Source organism: Oxyura jamaicensis, chromosome 4, assembly GCF_011077185.1.
Source record: "Oxyura jamaicensis isolate SHBP4307 breed ruddy duck chromosome 4, BPBGC_Ojam_1.0, whole genome shotgun sequence".
In the NCBI taxonomy this organism is placed as follows: Eukaryota; Metazoa; Chordata; class Aves; order Anseriformes; family Anatidae; genus Oxyura; species Oxyura jamaicensis.
In genome coordinates, this window is record NC_048896.1 from 16,470,235 (window position 1) to 16,486,263 (window position 16,029).

Below are 16,029 nucleotides of genomic sequence, written 5' to 3' on the forward strand. Positions count from 1 at the left end.
CGTACAGAATCTCTTCAGCACCAGGATGTCAAAATACACAACACACGGCTTCAAACCCAAATTGGACAACCGCGACTTGCTCCGTGTCCCGGATGGAAATTAGGAGATTGACCAAACAGTGCAGAAAAAGGGGCTGGAGACACAAGTCCAAGCCTCCTGTCCTTCCAGCCTGCAGATGTGCCCTGCCATGACAGCACCGGGCACGAATCCTGCACGCACGGCCTCAGCCCTTCCACTCGCCGTGGCCAGAGACATCCACGAAAGCAAAAGGAAGAAGCGAGGGTGGGAGCATTTTGGTCTGGCTGCATGCTCTACAACTTGCCCAGACACATGCATATTCGCTATGCCGCGTTCTCGACTTTTTTTTTTTAAGTGAAAAGTCTGAGTTTCTTGAAAAAAAATGCCACCCATTGACTACGCCGTGCTTGGCAGCGAAGGCAAAAGGAATAAATAGAGGATGCAGCATTTAAGCGGAGCGAAAAGAAAAAAATAATGCTATGTTTGATCCAAACCATCCAAGCCGTGATTTTCCTAGGAAACAATAGCAGATAAAACCAGCAGGAGGCATGAAGCAGCGAGGACCGACCTCGGCCAGCCCTGGCTCCCAGCTGCTGCTCCCGCACCTCGCCAGGCACCACCGACCGCAGCTCGAGCCGTGCTCTGCTGCCCAACTTCTCGGCACACAACGAGGGAATTCGAGCAAAGAAACGTGTCTTCTGAGCCACAAGGGAAGGAGGAAATACCGTGGTATCCCCCAGAGCACGGGGGAGATGTGCAGAGCTCGTACTCCCGGTCTGTTTGTGCACACCCTGCAACTCACAGCAAACCTCAGCCGGAAGGCAAGACGCTCTTTGGGGAGTTTGTGGCATTCTCCAGGATCAGGCCCCTCAGCCGTGTGCCTTCAAAATACGCTTACTTGTGATGCTCCACCTCCACAGGGAACCGTGGGGATTTCTGGTGTCTTCTGAAGAAGCCGGAACCGGGTCCAACAAGGTTTGGGACGCAGCAGGAGATGCTGACAGCGGGCTCGCGGTGCTGCCCATGCTGCCCAAGCGCAGATCTCACCAGGTCCCATCGCACAGACGACACGGCCAGCCAGAGTGGGGCGGGTGAGGCGAGGAGGGTGAGGAGAGGGGCTGGGAAGGACGAGGGATGGTGAGGACAAGACACACTGGTGAGGGACGCGTTGTGCCGAGCTGTGGCCACGAATCGGCGAGGTGTCGGTGTAAGCGGCAGCGGCTCGCCGTTGGCTCAGCGCTGCTGCCCCTGCAGACCTCGAGGCAGGAGGCCCTGGCTCTGCGTTCCCTTCGTAGGGGGCACTCGCCCCGTGAGCACGAAGATGCCACCATCATCAGCAACAAAGCGAGCAGGGAGCACTGAGGGCTGCAGCAAAGCTTGGCTGGAGAGCCAGGAGAGACGAACAGCACTTCTTTCTCCTGCTGCCTTCCCAGGCAGCCCCTGCTCCCGAGTTTCCCAGGGAGAGCTACTTACTCCTAACTGAGTCTCTCTTATTACGAGGACAATTCTCCACTTCTCCCCGGGGATCAGCCGCACAGAGCGAGCTTTCTCTGTTGTTGTTGTTGCAGCTGCTGTTAAACTGTGCTTGCCTATCGATCCGTGCCTGAAAAAACTTCAGGGAGCGCGTGCTGCTGGCCAGGCCCTTCCAGAAGGGAGAATCCTCCACGGTCTGCCAGAGGAGAGCTCCTTCGACACCCTGCCTAGATGGCGTGGGACCAGCCTGGGGCTGGGCAGAAACAGTGGGGAAAGAGTAAAAAAACAAAAACAGCTTCTCCCCGTTTTCCACATGCATTGCTCCCCAGGCAGAGAAGATTTGGGGTGAGATGCCCAGGCCACGCACGATGACACTAGGCACTCTTTAATGAACCAAGAAAGAAAATTTTCCGCTTCTTATTCCTGTCCTCGCAATCAGAAGGATAGAGGAGATCAACGTCGAGGACGCCGATTTTCAGACATCAGCTGGCTAAGCTATTCAGCAGGGCAGGCAGCAACGCGAATCAGCCGGCATGCATCACCCTTCCCATCCTCCCCAAATCCGCAGCAGGAGAGGCAGAATGACCACAGCCTGTCCTCCGCAGCAGGAACCAGCACTGCTCTTCTCAAGCCTCGGAGCTGCCCGGGCAGAAGGGCTTGTGGCCAGAGGGAGAAACGGGCGAGCGCTCGGACTGCGAGAGGAGGGGAAAAAATAAGGCGACGTCGAGCTCTCCGCCAACAGGGCCTCGAATTATACGGGACGCGTGGAACAGCAGGAAGCGCAGCAGACTTGCAGAGCCGGGCTCAGCTCCATCGAGAGGGCGCATGCCTGATCCGACGCAGAAAGCCGGCTGTATGCAGACAAGAAGGAAGAAGCAGGTCTCCACGTGGGTCACCCACGATGCCCGTATTTGCGGCGTGGCCGTGACAGCCGAGGCGGGCGCTCACATCCCTGCAAGCTCCAGACGCGCGTCCTGCAACCCTCTGCAGCAGCCACATTTCGTATCGACTCGGGGCTGCCCCACCTTTACCGCCGACGGGCTGATTTCCCTGCGCTAACGAGGAAAGGCGGGCCCTGATGTAACAGCTACCGCAGCTCCTGGTGCCACCGAAATCCATCCAGCGTCCCAAACCGCCGGGAGCGCGCCGAGGGGGGAGGAGGAGGAGCGCGGCTTCCCCAAGGAGCAGAGCTGGTGGGCTCAGGGATAGCACAGCTCGAGGGTCACCTCGTTACCGCAGCCGGGGGGAGAAGCGCCACGGGTTAAAAAAATTTTGGAAAATAAATGCATTTGCTAATTCGTTTTCGTTCCGGCTGAAAATGTAAATTGGGTGCAAAAATAAAACAAACAGAAGAGGCCTAATTATTTATACAGGCATTTTAATCAAACAATGAATAGCACACAGCAACCTTCTACATCAATTAATAAAGCTGGCTTCTGCAAAACAAAAGAGTTACACCATGTGCCCTAATTATAAAATCCGGCCTGGAGAAGCTTTTCCTCCCCCCCGCCCCATACACCTGGCTTAATACACACGCGCCGCATTCCTGCGCGGAGGCCACTCGTTAGCCCCGCTCTCTATTTACAAATTCATTACCGTGCTGCGTGTTTGCTAATGTCTCTGACGGGAGGAGTGGTCATAACGCAGCCCTCGGAGGCAAAACAGCAGCTAATTGAGCGCAGGGGCTGGGGGCCGGGGGGGGGGGGGAGCAGCTCGCTCGCTCTCTGTGCAGGAGGCAGCTGCTTCCACTTAAGCTCAGCACATTTCACGAGGCGAGGATAAAATCGGAGCTATTAGATGCTTGCGCTAGATTCCGGGGAGCCACCTCTGTGTTTTGTATTAACAAAGCATGCTCTACAACCTATTTCTTCGTGTCTTACCTTGGGCTTCACTCGATGAAACATCGCTCACCGCCGTTAACGCGTTGTGACCGAAGCGGCTAATGACGAGCCGGCACCGCGCTGACGGAGCAGTGCATGTGCCCGCTGGAAGCAGATAGATCAAAAAGAAGCCCCAGCGCCTTGCAGCCTCGCGGGGGTCCCCGCCGCAGGGTTTCCATCCGCTGCTGCGGAACGGGGCACTCGGGAGCATCTCCACGTGCCAAGGAGCCTCAGCGTTCCGCCTGTTTTTCCCCCGCAGTGTGGGAGTTTGGGGGGGCGTGGGGAAACTGCTCGTTTCTTTTTAGAACAGCAACCACAAAAGGCAACGCGTAAATCGTCCAAAGCCCTCCACGGTATTAACCGCAGGGGAAAAGGATGCTCTGTGAATCAACCAACCCCCAAAACTACCTGCGGGCTTCCTCCGGGGCTCAGCCACAGGTGGGGGTGCCCCGAGGGGTGAGGTATTGTCAGGGTCCCGTCCCGAGCACTGGACAAGGGTGCAGAGCCAGGGCGGGTTAAACGTGCTGGGCGCTTACATGCACGGACTGTCTTCAGGACTATTTCTAAAGAGGATCACGCAAAATGTTCCAGGTGGCATCTGTCATAGAAAGGATGATGATGTAAGATGAGCGTTTACTTGGAAAATAGAAAAAAAAAAAACTGAAACAACATTAAATACCGGAGAGATTCTCTTCTGTTTCCTCTAGCACCGCTAGGCAAGAGATGGATAAATTAAAAATCCCATGCTAGGAAAAAAAAATAAATCGCACTCATGTAATAAATTGGGCCTAAATATTAACCTAGAGAAGGCTTTATGTGCTTTAGGAGTTTGGGGAAGATGCCTTCAAAGCCCACAGCTTGTATTTACCGATGATGTTCCCCTTCTCTGCAGGTAGGGCAGGCTGGCGAACGGCAACGGCACTTGGCTGGTGACCTCGCGAAACCACCCCAATTTATTTAGTGCAGTGGGAACTCTGTCACCCAGAAGTCAGGCACCGCAGTGCCAGCAGCGTGCGGCACAGCCACGCACCCGTGAAAACGCGAGTGCAGCTTCCATCTGGAAGAAAAACTGATTTTGGTGAGGCTTACACCAACCGCAATCAGATGCTATTGAGGCTCAATTATTCTTTGTTATGTTTAAAATATTTTGTTAATATGTATTTGATTCTCCTAGAGAATATCACTCAATTAAAAAGCTCTCCACATTTCAGTGCTGATGCTTGTGTGCAGTCAGAGGAAAATGTTGACAAATGTCCTTGTCTCGCGTTGCGTGCGAGCCCACGTGTCGATGGGAAGCACGCTGCGCACCCGCTGCCCGCGATTAGTTACCAACGTGAGTCACGTTTGGGGCCTGACTGCCCGTAGGTGCCTTCTGCCCTAAATCCAAGTTGTCCCAGCTGACGTGAGCGTTCAACGGCACTTCCAGCAACAACAAGAAGCCAACCACCGAGAGGATACGGGATAAGGGCGATGAAACGGGAACCACCCACCGCTCCCTGTTACCTTGACGTTGCAATTCCAAGAAAGAACGGGCAACCAGCAAGAGCTCAGAGGCTGCTTCCTCTCAACGCCAAGGCTGCCGTGGGGCACAGGTCCCAGCACCGGTCCCTGCGGGAGCACCCCAAATGGGCACCATGTGAAAGGGGACCTGCCAAAAACCAGGAGAAGGACGCCGAGCACCATCGGGTCCATGCCCACACTACAGGAGCTGACTCCTTACAGCTGCGAGCGTCTGAACGTTCAACAGCACCAACAGCCCTTACGTCCTCCTTCCATCCCCTCCTCTTCTTCCCGAGGAGGACACGGCCACTGAACGACGTCATCGCTAGCCAGAGAAGTGTTGACATGCAGCTGCTGTCACATCTGCAGCCGAGCCAACCTGAAGCTCACTTCAGGCCCTTCCTATAGATCTGGTAAAGATTTTTCTGTTAGCAACGTTTATTAGTGTCCTTTAACAACTCCAGTAATGATTCTCTAAAAACAACAACAACAAAGTAGTAAATCATTTTTATTGCAAGTCCCTGCCCCTTTGGAAAGAGGGCGCGTTGACAAACAAAGCCTACCTGCCGAACAGCAAGACCTCAGGCGAGGCCCGGTGAGCGGTGGAGTCAGGGTTAGAGCGTAGCTGTCTTCCAGCACTACGTATCCCCAGGGATCTTACCCCTTAAACGCGGCAGCGCTCGCGATTTTGGATGCAGGCGTTTGAAACGCCCTCCTGGGCTACACCACGGATTCCACAGGTAAGGAAAACGTAAAAACCAAGCGCTCGCCAGAAACGCGACTCGGAGAGGGGAGATGCCGCAAACAGGGCTGCTTTCTCAGCTGCCAGCAGGGCTTCTCCTCTCTGTGATTTACAGGTACTTAAAAACAAGTAGGTTAATGAAGCAACAATACGTGGACTGCGGAGCGCTGATTAATACAAACCTCACAGCACAGCGATCCACGAGCCAGTTCGGGGCCAAGGCAGCGTCCGAGCCGTTTGGCCGGGTTTATTAAAAAAAGGAAAAAAAAGAAAAAAAGGAAAGGACTTGAAAAAGTAACAAAAGCATTTATATGGTAGTGTTAACCAAATAAAATAACTCCTGGTAATAACTGCATGCTTCGCCACTGCAGACTGAAAAGCAGGACAGTATTTGCAGCTTTCTACTTGATTTTGGTCGTGGCTTGCTTCGCTGTTTTTTCACTGCTACCTCCAAAGGGCTTTTTAGGTTCACTTGGAAGGAGCCTGGTCCGCTGGCTTGATCCCACAACCAACCCTCAGGGCTGCAAACGAGCCTGGGCTCGTCCCTGCGGCACCACGATTGCCCATGCCGCCCGTGAGCATCCCAAGCCCAGCCCAGCCCAGAAGCACCCAGGGACTAAAAGAAGGTAAGATGGAGAAGCCCAGCGGGGGAGGAAAAAAGACAAAATTCTTCCAGGGTGCTTTTCGTGGGCGATGGCAGCTTGGACCACCCAGCCCACAAGGCAGGAAAAGAGCACCTGGTCCCGTTTAATTGCACCGGCGGCTGAGCTGCACCCTGCCCCGCCACACAGAGCACGCTGCAGAAGGATGAGACCACCCAGCCTGTCCTCGCCTGGGCTCCAAAACTACAAAGGTTTGCACGTGCTCAAGCGTTCTGGACTTCCCACCCTCCCAGCCGACGTCGCGGCGGTATTCCACAACTTGCTTTCATCACCACCACCAACCTTTGTGCGATTTCTTACCCAGGCGCCAGCATTTCGAGCTGCCCCCTAAAACGTGGCTTTCCTGAGCCTCACCTAAAGAAGACGGGGCTGAAGTGGCCCTGAGCGGGCTCCGGGGGAACACACGAGGTTCTCAGCCAGCTCCTCTCCCCCGCACCAGCGCAGCCAAGCTCCGAGGCGATGCGGGTAGCGGGACGGCTGCTCGGCAGTCAGCGACGCGCTATCGGAGGTCTCAGCCCAGTTCTCGGTGAACAAACGATCGGGTAAAAATAGCCCTTACCTAAGACGACCGTTTTCATGCCGGGATAAAAGAACCTCGGGCTGGGAATTGCAGAATTAATCCCTTGAGACTGCAACCCATCGCAGTGTCTTATGTTTAATTTGCAGTGGAAAAAAAATATATAGATATATTGCATGGTGATGACCACGGGAAGGACCCGTGGTAAGAATTAACTCTGATTTAACTAGCACCGGGCCCTGGGGCAAACAGCACCCCTAGTAACAGTCAGACCAACAGCGATCGGGCATCGCTGCTGTGCAAGGTGGTGTCAGCTGGCTTCTCTTAGCATTCAGCCCAGGGCTGAAGGGGGAGCAGGGACCAAACGTGGAGATGTATGGGGGTACCAGGGAGACCTTGTCCTGCTCTGGCCCCGTTTTGCCTTGCTTGTAAGCACCGCGACCTGCAGGGCTGCGAGGTCTGGCACTGAAATGTCTGCTGTGGCAATGCTGTTTGGCACCACGTAACCCAGCTAGTTTGGAAGAAAAAAAAACCACCACCAACACACTGAGAGATGAGGCAAAAATGAAGTTGGGTTTGATTTGACCCCAAACGTCCTCGCTATCTGGGGACGTTTTTCCCTTTTACAAACGCGTGCCTGTCATCAGTGGAATGGCACACACCAGCTGGAAACCACGGGCAGCCTTAGCAAAGAGACCGCGTGCTCCCTTCCGCCCACAGACTGCCGCATCTCCTGGCTCCTCACCCTAAAGCTCACCAAACGTATGGCGACAAAACCCTGTCCATTCAAAGCCCATGCTGGGCTGGGGGGCACTGCGGCGAAGGAAAGGCTACAAAGCCATCCTAAAGGCAGCACGGCGGGATGGAGGGGCGATTTAGGCAAGTGAGCATTTATTTGTTGTGCCTCTGATATTATTAAGAGGAGTAGTAGATTAGCACTGGGTTAGCATCAAATGCAACAGCTCGTTTATAGTGACTAACCAGGGCAAACAGGGACAAGAGCTTTAATGATGCAAGGAAGCCCGCAGCTTCGGCTGAATTCTCAAAAAAGATACCAGAAGGAGGACTGAAGCTGTAGAAGAAAGCCTGAGCTGTGATCATAATGACAGAACGAGCTGCTTTCTCATGCCTGCTGCACTGCATCTAATGAAAGATGCTCCCGAGCGAAGCCGGCATCGAGCCCTCTGCCCCCGACACCCCGATCCTCTGCCGCTTCTCCCGGCTCGCAGGCGGGATATTCGCAGCGCCTTCTGCAGCCCTTCCCCTCCTCCAGCCCCTCCAAATCAAGCTGTTGTAGATGATGGATTAAGGGAGGGGGAAATACGGCAAAAAATAAAAACGAGAAAGATCAGCGAGGCAATTTCTTCAGGTTCACAGAGAACCTTTTAGGCACAGCCCATCGGACAGGGCGCCCCCGCACACGTCAATCTGCAGGTGGCAGCTGCATTCTGCTCGCGCTGGATCATATTAAAATTTCTCAGAGAGGCAGAAAGAGGCTCGGGGCACTCTCCGCTGCTCCCTGCATATTGCGGAGTATTTCGGGAAGCGCTGGCAAAGGTTACCCCTGGAAGTTTACCTCTGAATGAGTACGGGTAGGAGCGAAAAGCAAGCAGATGTCAGATGACTAACTCAAATGCGCTTGAACGGGATTTTGGAACAGTCAAAAAAGAGAATGTCCCTAGGGGATTTATCTAGGTTCACGTTCAGCACGGCGCACATTCATTAAAAGCGCAGTCACCGGTGTAGGTATGTGCTGGCCCAACCTTGGTTTAACGTGCACCCAGAGCAGGACTGGTGCATCTCGCGACGCCTCTGCGTCCCCGCTGCCCCGCCGCCTCCTGGGTGACACCACGGCCTTGGGAAGGCTTGCAGAAAGCCTTTGAGACAGCACGTTATTGCACGTGCTTCTCGACGTGTTTAGCTGCTTCTGCTCTGTTTTTCATAAACAGATCCCTGATGTTTCTCTTCGGCAGGTCTCAGAGCCACGAGAGGATGAAGGCAATGATTGGATTCTCATTGTCCAACTGGAAGAGTAGTTTGGAACGGAGAACGCTTGCGATTTTCAATGCCTAGAAGAGTGATTGCTAACAGGAACGAGGAAATGCAGACGGGAAGAGTGACTGATACGCGTTCTGCCTTGGAAGTGCCAGCAAATCCTTTGTTTAGTCAAGTCGCAGTTGAAGCGTCTGCTGCAGAGAAGACGGCGGAGGAAAGCTCTGCAGTCAGCACCGCCGCTGCTGAGCCTGTGCTCGGCAGCCTCAGAGAGGCAGGGAGCTGGAGGAGAGCGGGGGCCATCTCAGGCGGCGGGTGACAGCCACGTCCCCAGCCCCAGAGCTCTGCTCCAGGCCCTGCCGGGGGGCTCCCTGTTTTATCTATCAGACTCAGCACAAATACCTCGAGGAGCTCGGGGGGCTCGGCAGGACCGCTGGTGTTACCCGTAGCGCATCGCCCACGGGCTTGGTGGCAGCGTTCTGGCCGCGCAGCGCTCGGTCGCTGTTCCTGGGAACACGCTTTCCTCCTTCACATCAACGCTTTCTGACCCCTGGGGAGCTTGGGTGGAGAAGCGGACGCGTTTAGCCCCACGACGACGCTTCGCAGAAGAGCACGTTTCATCAGCTCAGCCTTGATTTATACGTCTGCTTCTTATGAGGCCCAATTTCCGACACTGAAATTCTGATTTGCTATCACAACCTTTAGACCTACAGCCAAAGAATGTCATTTTTAATGCTGGTCATTTGGCAAACCACAAGGAGAGCTCACAAATCCAATAAAAGAGGTTTAAAAAAAAAATCCACACAACAGTTCTGGCCTGCTGCATAGCAATGGGGAAAAGCACATAGTAAATCACCCATTTGACCATTGGGCAAGGGCCAGCATTCACTGAGAACCTGGCTGGCGACAGCACTTTCTCAGATTCCTCACAATGGGCTGCTTGAATTTGGTTTTTAACTACCCAGAGGCCTGACATCAGCCTTTGCTGGCAAAATAGTCTCCAAAAAAAATGTCCGGGTACCTGGTGTGCTGCAGCTGCGTAAGGACGCAGAAAGGAACAAAATCGGCGGAGCCTCCAGGATCCAGATTTTTGATTAGGGACCCCGCTACAAATTAGCTGCAAACCTAAAAGACCTAGGGCTATTTTGAAAGAAGAGAGGAAAGATAAAGCGGAAAAGCCTTTAGTAAGACTTGTGATATCCCCCTCTGCTTTCTGTCCTCCCACCCTGTTTGCGTTCACCCCCTTCGCTCACCAGGGACCCTCGTGCAGCGCGTGTGCACCAAGCCAGTGGCATCCCGTGCTCTGAGGGCAGCTCCGCCACCACACCTGCCGTGCTTCCAGCCACCTCCGTACTCGGCTGCGTGGCCTCAGACACCAGCCTGGTGCACCTAAACCAGAGCCTGGTACGGGATTGGCTTGTGAATAGGTACACGGAGCAGGCAGGAGAACAGCTAGAGAGGGGACAGCCACGCTGCTGGCGCACACAGCAGAAACCTCACCTGGTCATTTGTCTGCAAAACAAACCCGACGGCAAAGGGACAAGCAAGCCCCACCTTCACCTGGCTCTGTATGCAGCACCTGCGTGTGACTTGCCAAAAGCTGTCTGCAAAGATCTCACTGCTCCGGAGAGAAACGGCGGCCCCAGGCTCCGCGATGCTGCTCCTTCCCAAGGGAGCGGGGCGCTGCAGCCACCCAGCCACTGCCCTGGGTCTGCCTTCGGCTCGCTGCTCTGCCCTTTGCTGACTCGTGCAGCTGAGCACGGGTTGCTCCCAGAATCTACCCTGGCAGAGAGGGTCAGTTTCTGAGATGTTAGGCCTGCAGCCACCTATGCACTGTTTATTTCTGCACTAATTCTCTTCCCTCCGTGGCCACATCCTGCTGTTTGCTCCCGCCTCCGTAACATCGGGCGGGTGGGAAGCACTCGGCATAATTCCTCGCTCTTATCCTCCCTGTGTCGCTCCAAAACCTGCTTCGGTTTCCTCTGCATCGAGGCAAAAATCATATTAAACCGCAGGAAAATAAAAAAAACAACAAAAACCACAACCAAGCAGCCATGCAACACGCGGGATTTGCATCTCATCCCCAATTTCCTTTACACCCAGCGCGTACGTTTTACAGATTTCCACCGCGGCAAGACTTTCATCCCTCCCTCCGCACAGCACCTACTTGTCTCGTGGCACGAGATTGAAGTAGACAAGTGTGAAAGAATCATATAGGGCTCAACATCATTAGGCTCATCCTGAAAGCACCAGAGCTGACAGGTCTGAGGAAGCAACTTCCTATTTTCCCCTGGGGCTCAGATTTGGGGGCTTGGAGACTGGGGAGAGAAGGAAAAGATCTTCACGAAACGCAGCCCAGCGAGGCTGGGCGTTCGTCTTCTTCTTTGCAATCGTGGGGCAGTCGTAAGGCCACCAGGCAGCAGAAATTGTAAAGAATTAAATAACTATGAAAGCCTCGAGTTAAACATAAACCCAAACTGCGAAAACACAATGAAAGTTCAGCCTGTTAGAAATAATGTGCTGGGCAAAACATTAACACATTTACACTTGGAAGTTGTGAAAGAGTCAGAATCATCCTGTTTAAAATGTATCAGCTAGACGAGATCTGATTTCAGGGCAGAGCATCCTGCGGATACATAAAAGAAAGTACTTGAATAGGCGTCATAACACAAACATCCATTTATTTTCTGCCAAATAAGATCAATGTCCTCTCTCCGCGAAATAACGCTCCCTGCAAAGCGCTCAGGTTCAGCTTGCTCCCAGAAACGAGGTCAAAAATCAAACGCCCCAAAACGTTTTGCTTATTAAACAGGCACGCTTCGGGGCATTCGTCCTTAATTCCGGCTGCTGCGTTGGTACAAAACACAAACAATCAATGAAATACCCTCAGTCTTCGAGCCTAGCAGACCAGCTCTGCCTGAAAGGCCAACTGGACTTTTCCTGACGGAATCCGCTACGAGGTCAAGACTTCACCCACCGAAAAAGCTCGGCGCTTTCCAGCTCGCAGCCTTACCTCCGTGGCTGTTACCGTGTAGTGGCTACAGCTCAGCCCCGGCTTCCTTAGCGAAGAACCGGCATCTCTAAAATGAGAGCAGCAGCTTAGAGCCCGGGGTTGCTTTTTTTTTTTCTTAATTTGTATGTGGAAATAAGTGTGAACCGCTCAAGATCAAGTCAAATACGTGCCCTGCAGCTACTGCCATCCAACACGCAGGCAGCTCCGTGTTGCGCCAGCTGTAACTTCTCCCTGGCCTTTCAGCTTGGCCTTGTTGAGAAACTTTGCAGGAACTCGATCGAGACAACCTGAGGCTCAGATCGGAGAGGAAAGGTCACCGATACATAACCAAATTAAAGCCGGCCTTGGACATACCAACACGACCCCTCAGCCTGGGAACCCCAAAGCACCAACCCCTCCAAAAGCCCGTTTTTACAATCCCACGGCCTGGCGGGTTGCTAGCTAGGAAGAGTTGCTGCATTCCTGGCTGTGCTCCTCTTTTGAAATCACCAGGTTAAGAAAAAAAACGAAATTCATCACTAGTTCTGCTTCCCAGGTCCCCCGGTCCCGGCACAGCGGCCGACCCGGCAGCTCTCAGGCTCTGGGCTTCGAGGGCCACCCTGGGAGGCCCTGGAGTCATCTCAGCTCCCGCTGCAGATTCTGCAGGACAGCAAATGCTGCGTTAGCTCAGCCCCTCGTTAGCTCAGCCCCTCGTTAGCTCAGCCCATCCGCGGGCTCGGTTCCCTAACAGACCCCCGCGCAAGGAGAGGCAGCGGCTCGACTCCGCTCAGCTCAGCGGCCCCGGCAGCTCCTGCGATTTCGCAGCGAGTTCTGTAGTATTTGTCTTAACACTTCTGTTCGCAAATTCCTTAGGATGTAATAAAAAACAGCTTTTTTTTTTTTTCCCCTAAGCTACATTTCTGACTCTCGTAGCTGCAAATAAGACTGGAAACACGACCAACGTGCACCCCACCGGCTCAGCAACTAGGTGAGAAATAAGAAGTGAGCGCCATTGGTTGTGTTTAAGGATAAAAAAAATGCAAGCACCTGATTTTGGGGAGGCTACTTCATGATTTTTTAAACGCATCCACCTGGCAGACTGGTTACAGCAGGAGCATACGCCGACTCATTTCCAGCCCAGTGTCAGCTTTCCAGATAATCCCGAAGCAATGGGTGTAACAGAATACAGCCGTCCCAGATCATCGTTATGCCTCAGGTATTAAACGGCACCCATGAACAAAAGGCGGAATGAATATTTTAAGGGCTGGTAGGCAGCAAGAGTAATAGGTGGGGATTAAAATTCAGCAGCTCCTGACCTGAGCCATCGAGGCACAAAGCGCGCCGACTTCCAAAAGCCACGAGCAGCCCAAATTCCTCGGGGGCTCCCCAGGTGAGAGGTTTCAGCTGAGCGGATCCCAAGGCACGAGCACTTAGGACTTCCCAAATCTTCCTTTCCCACCACGGCTGGCTGCCCGAACTGCGATGATGCTCCTCAAAACCTGGTTTGACCCTTCCTATGCTCACCTACAATCCGGGGGCATTTCTCCAGCTACGATTTCGTCGCCCCCCAAGGCTGCAGGGAGGGCTCGATCAGGCACCACTCCCCACGTCCCCCGAGAAGAAAGCAAGCGAGGCACGTAAAGCCTGTTCCCGGTTTTAAGAAGCCCTGATTTTCAGAAGTCCTGCTCATTAAAAGGAGGCAGGAAGGACCTCTCCTCGCTATCGAGGTGCTTGCCAGACAACTCCTCCGCTCAAATATCTGCGCCGCGTGGAAAGCTTCTCCCGAAACCTTTCATGTGTCTCTCTACGCGTCAAGCTCTCTTTCCTCTTCCTTTTATCTTTGTATTTAGATAATTCCCCCTAAAAGCAAGGTGGTGGTTCCTGCAGAATTACCACAGCGTCTCTTGACGGACTTTTCAGACACCTCCTGTTTGTTACGCAGCGCTGGGGATGTGTTTTGCCAGGAAGCGAGCCGTTGTTTATTCATTCCTGTGGCAGGAAGACAAAGTGTTTCCCACTTAAGGGCTGCGTCTCTCTTCAAAAGCGAGTGGCATAACCGGAGGGAAGAGGCTCCTCACGGCAACTGAATTTCAATTTCATTGATTAGCGGTATTGCCGGCGTAAGGAGATTTAATGCCTAGCCCGGTGTAAATTGGATTCCAATTGCTATCTCTGCGTAAAAAGGGGTCTCACATAAGGGATTAAATGCAGGCCAAGGTTTCACAATGAACCCACTGGCTCATTCACAATCAGCTTTGTGTACTCATTAGAAAAGGGAGCTAATCACCCCAGTTTGTGCTGGTTTCAGAGCTGCGAGCACAAAAGGCTGTGACCTCCCACTGAGAGTCAAAGACAAAATATCCCCGCTCTCCCCCGGCTCTCCCCCAGCTACGGAAAACTCCCGTTTCGGGCCTCCCAAACTCCCCCTTGTGATGGGCCCACAATACCAATTAGCCACAGCCAGGAGACTCGGCTGCCTCTCACACCACAAGTGCCGAGCACAGGGGGCGAACGAGGCAAACTCCACATCTGCCCGAGCACAGAGCCCACCAGCGACCTCGTTTTGTCCCAGCGTGTGGCTGGCTTGTAAACGCACCACCGAGTCCCAAAGAACCCCCCAGGTGTTCGCAGGGGAGAGCGGACAGGAGCCGGGCAGCGCCGGGGACCGGGGTTGGTCACCAAGCTCATGAAATGCCCCGGCTGGCAACAAACCCATCCACCCCACGGAGGTACCTGGGGAAAGCAAGACGTAGGAGCCTGTGAAGGGTCAGACCTTGCAGTAGGTTACCTTGCTTTCCAAGCTCTGTTTTATTCCAGAAAGCTGCGGGATGAAGGAAAACATCCACGCTGTGCCATCTGCCTGCCTCCGGATTAGGGAGGGAAAAAAAGTTTGCAAGTCTCAGAAGGTGGGACCAACAAACACAACAGGGCCGTCGAGCCTGCGCGAAGGGTGCCCGAGATGGAGACCCAAAGAACTCCTACAGGCTGGGCTCCCGCAGGCCGACGGAGAAACGAGGACACGAGGGGACCTCTGTGAAGGAGTCAAGGCAAGGCTTGCAGCCCGAAAATGTGCCGGTCGGTGGGGCACGTCATCTGCGGAGAGCCCTTCCTCCATCAGGGAAATCCAACCTGCCAGCAGCCGTGTGCAGACCCGATGCTGCTGGGGGAGAAAATGGGACCGGGTGCGCCGCTGGCTTTGTCCGCTCCTTGCCTGCTGGCGCACAATGCAGGCGGTGCAAACAGTTTAACCCCAAACCTCGTTTTCCTCTCTCTGAAAAACAGGAGGGATGCGGGCCGATGGCACCGACTGTAGTCCAGACCTCTCTGCCAAGTTTTATATAAATAGAAAGCGGTTTATGAAATGATAACTTGTTGACAATAAGAAGGCAGAGTACCCGAGATGCAGTTCAGCCAGACCAAGTTTAATTATTTTTTATGTCTGAGAAAAAGCCAGACCCGAATGACACCGAGATCGCAGAGCGTTAAAGCTACCCTGTGGGACTCTGGGCTGAAAGATCCCCAGCGCTTCGTGAAATGCCAGACGCGCGTCCTAAGTTTGGGGCTGCAACGTACGGACCAGTTTTGGGTTCCTGAGCCATTTTCCAGCACCGCCGGCGCTGCTCTGTGGTCCTGGGGAGTCACTGCTCAGCCTGACATTTCAGGGAGGCGATGACCTGACGCCATCCTCAAGCACTTGGAGAAAAAAAAAAAAAATCACCCAGTGTTTAATGCAGCTCGACCTGTGCTCTGCAACAAGCAAATGAATCTCCCCCCTTCTCCATCAATATATCCACGAGATTCTCCCAGCGAGATGATAATTCCCAATCTGCACTTATTTTCCAGATCATCAACTGGACTTCTGCACGGCTTACAACCCGGTCTTTGGCATTCTCAGCAAGAACAGCATTAGGTCCAATGATCGTTATCTCCACGACTTCAATTTTCCTCTCAGCCTCTTGCAATCTTAAACCAATGCTTTCCAACTTCTTATCCACTGCAGCATGAATAGCATCTCGCTTTTCTATAATGTCTGCCAACCACTTAGCAAGTCCAGCGCTGCTTGATAAGCCAAATCCATGCCTCCTGACGGTACGGAGCTGCGAGCAGTCAAGCCTGACCCTCCCAAAGCTAGAAGGAAGTCTGAAAGCGAAATACCAGGTCTCCAACGTGCCCAGTCTGACGCATTTTATCGCTACGGAAAGCAAAGAGCAACCAGCGGCACCCCCAGGGTGGCAGACCCCAGCCACAAGTGC

At 53.5% G+C, this 16,029-nt stretch overlaps 1 protein-coding gene across 3 annotated transcripts in view; it reads right to left on the bottom strand.

Moving 5' to 3' along the window:
- The window catches only part of NEXMIF (neurite extension and migration factor), a 136,492-nt gene that overhangs the window by 70,593 nt on the left and 49,870 nt on the right, over window positions 1–16,029 (bottom strand). Inside the window, exons 1-2 of one of the 3 annotated variants that reach the window (XM_035325143.1) lie at window positions 2,625–2,665; window positions 2,583–2,587 (exon numbers count right to left, since the gene is read on the bottom strand). The exons of 1 other annotated variant lie outside the window; for it this stretch is intronic. The gene's annotated coding sequence lies outside the window, so the exon portion shown is untranslated. Of the gene's footprint in view, window positions 1–2,582; window positions 2,588–2,624; window positions 2,666–3,371; window positions 3,464–16,029 lie in introns of those variants that run through there. One more of the 3 variants, XM_035325145.1, reaches the window with a different exon arrangement.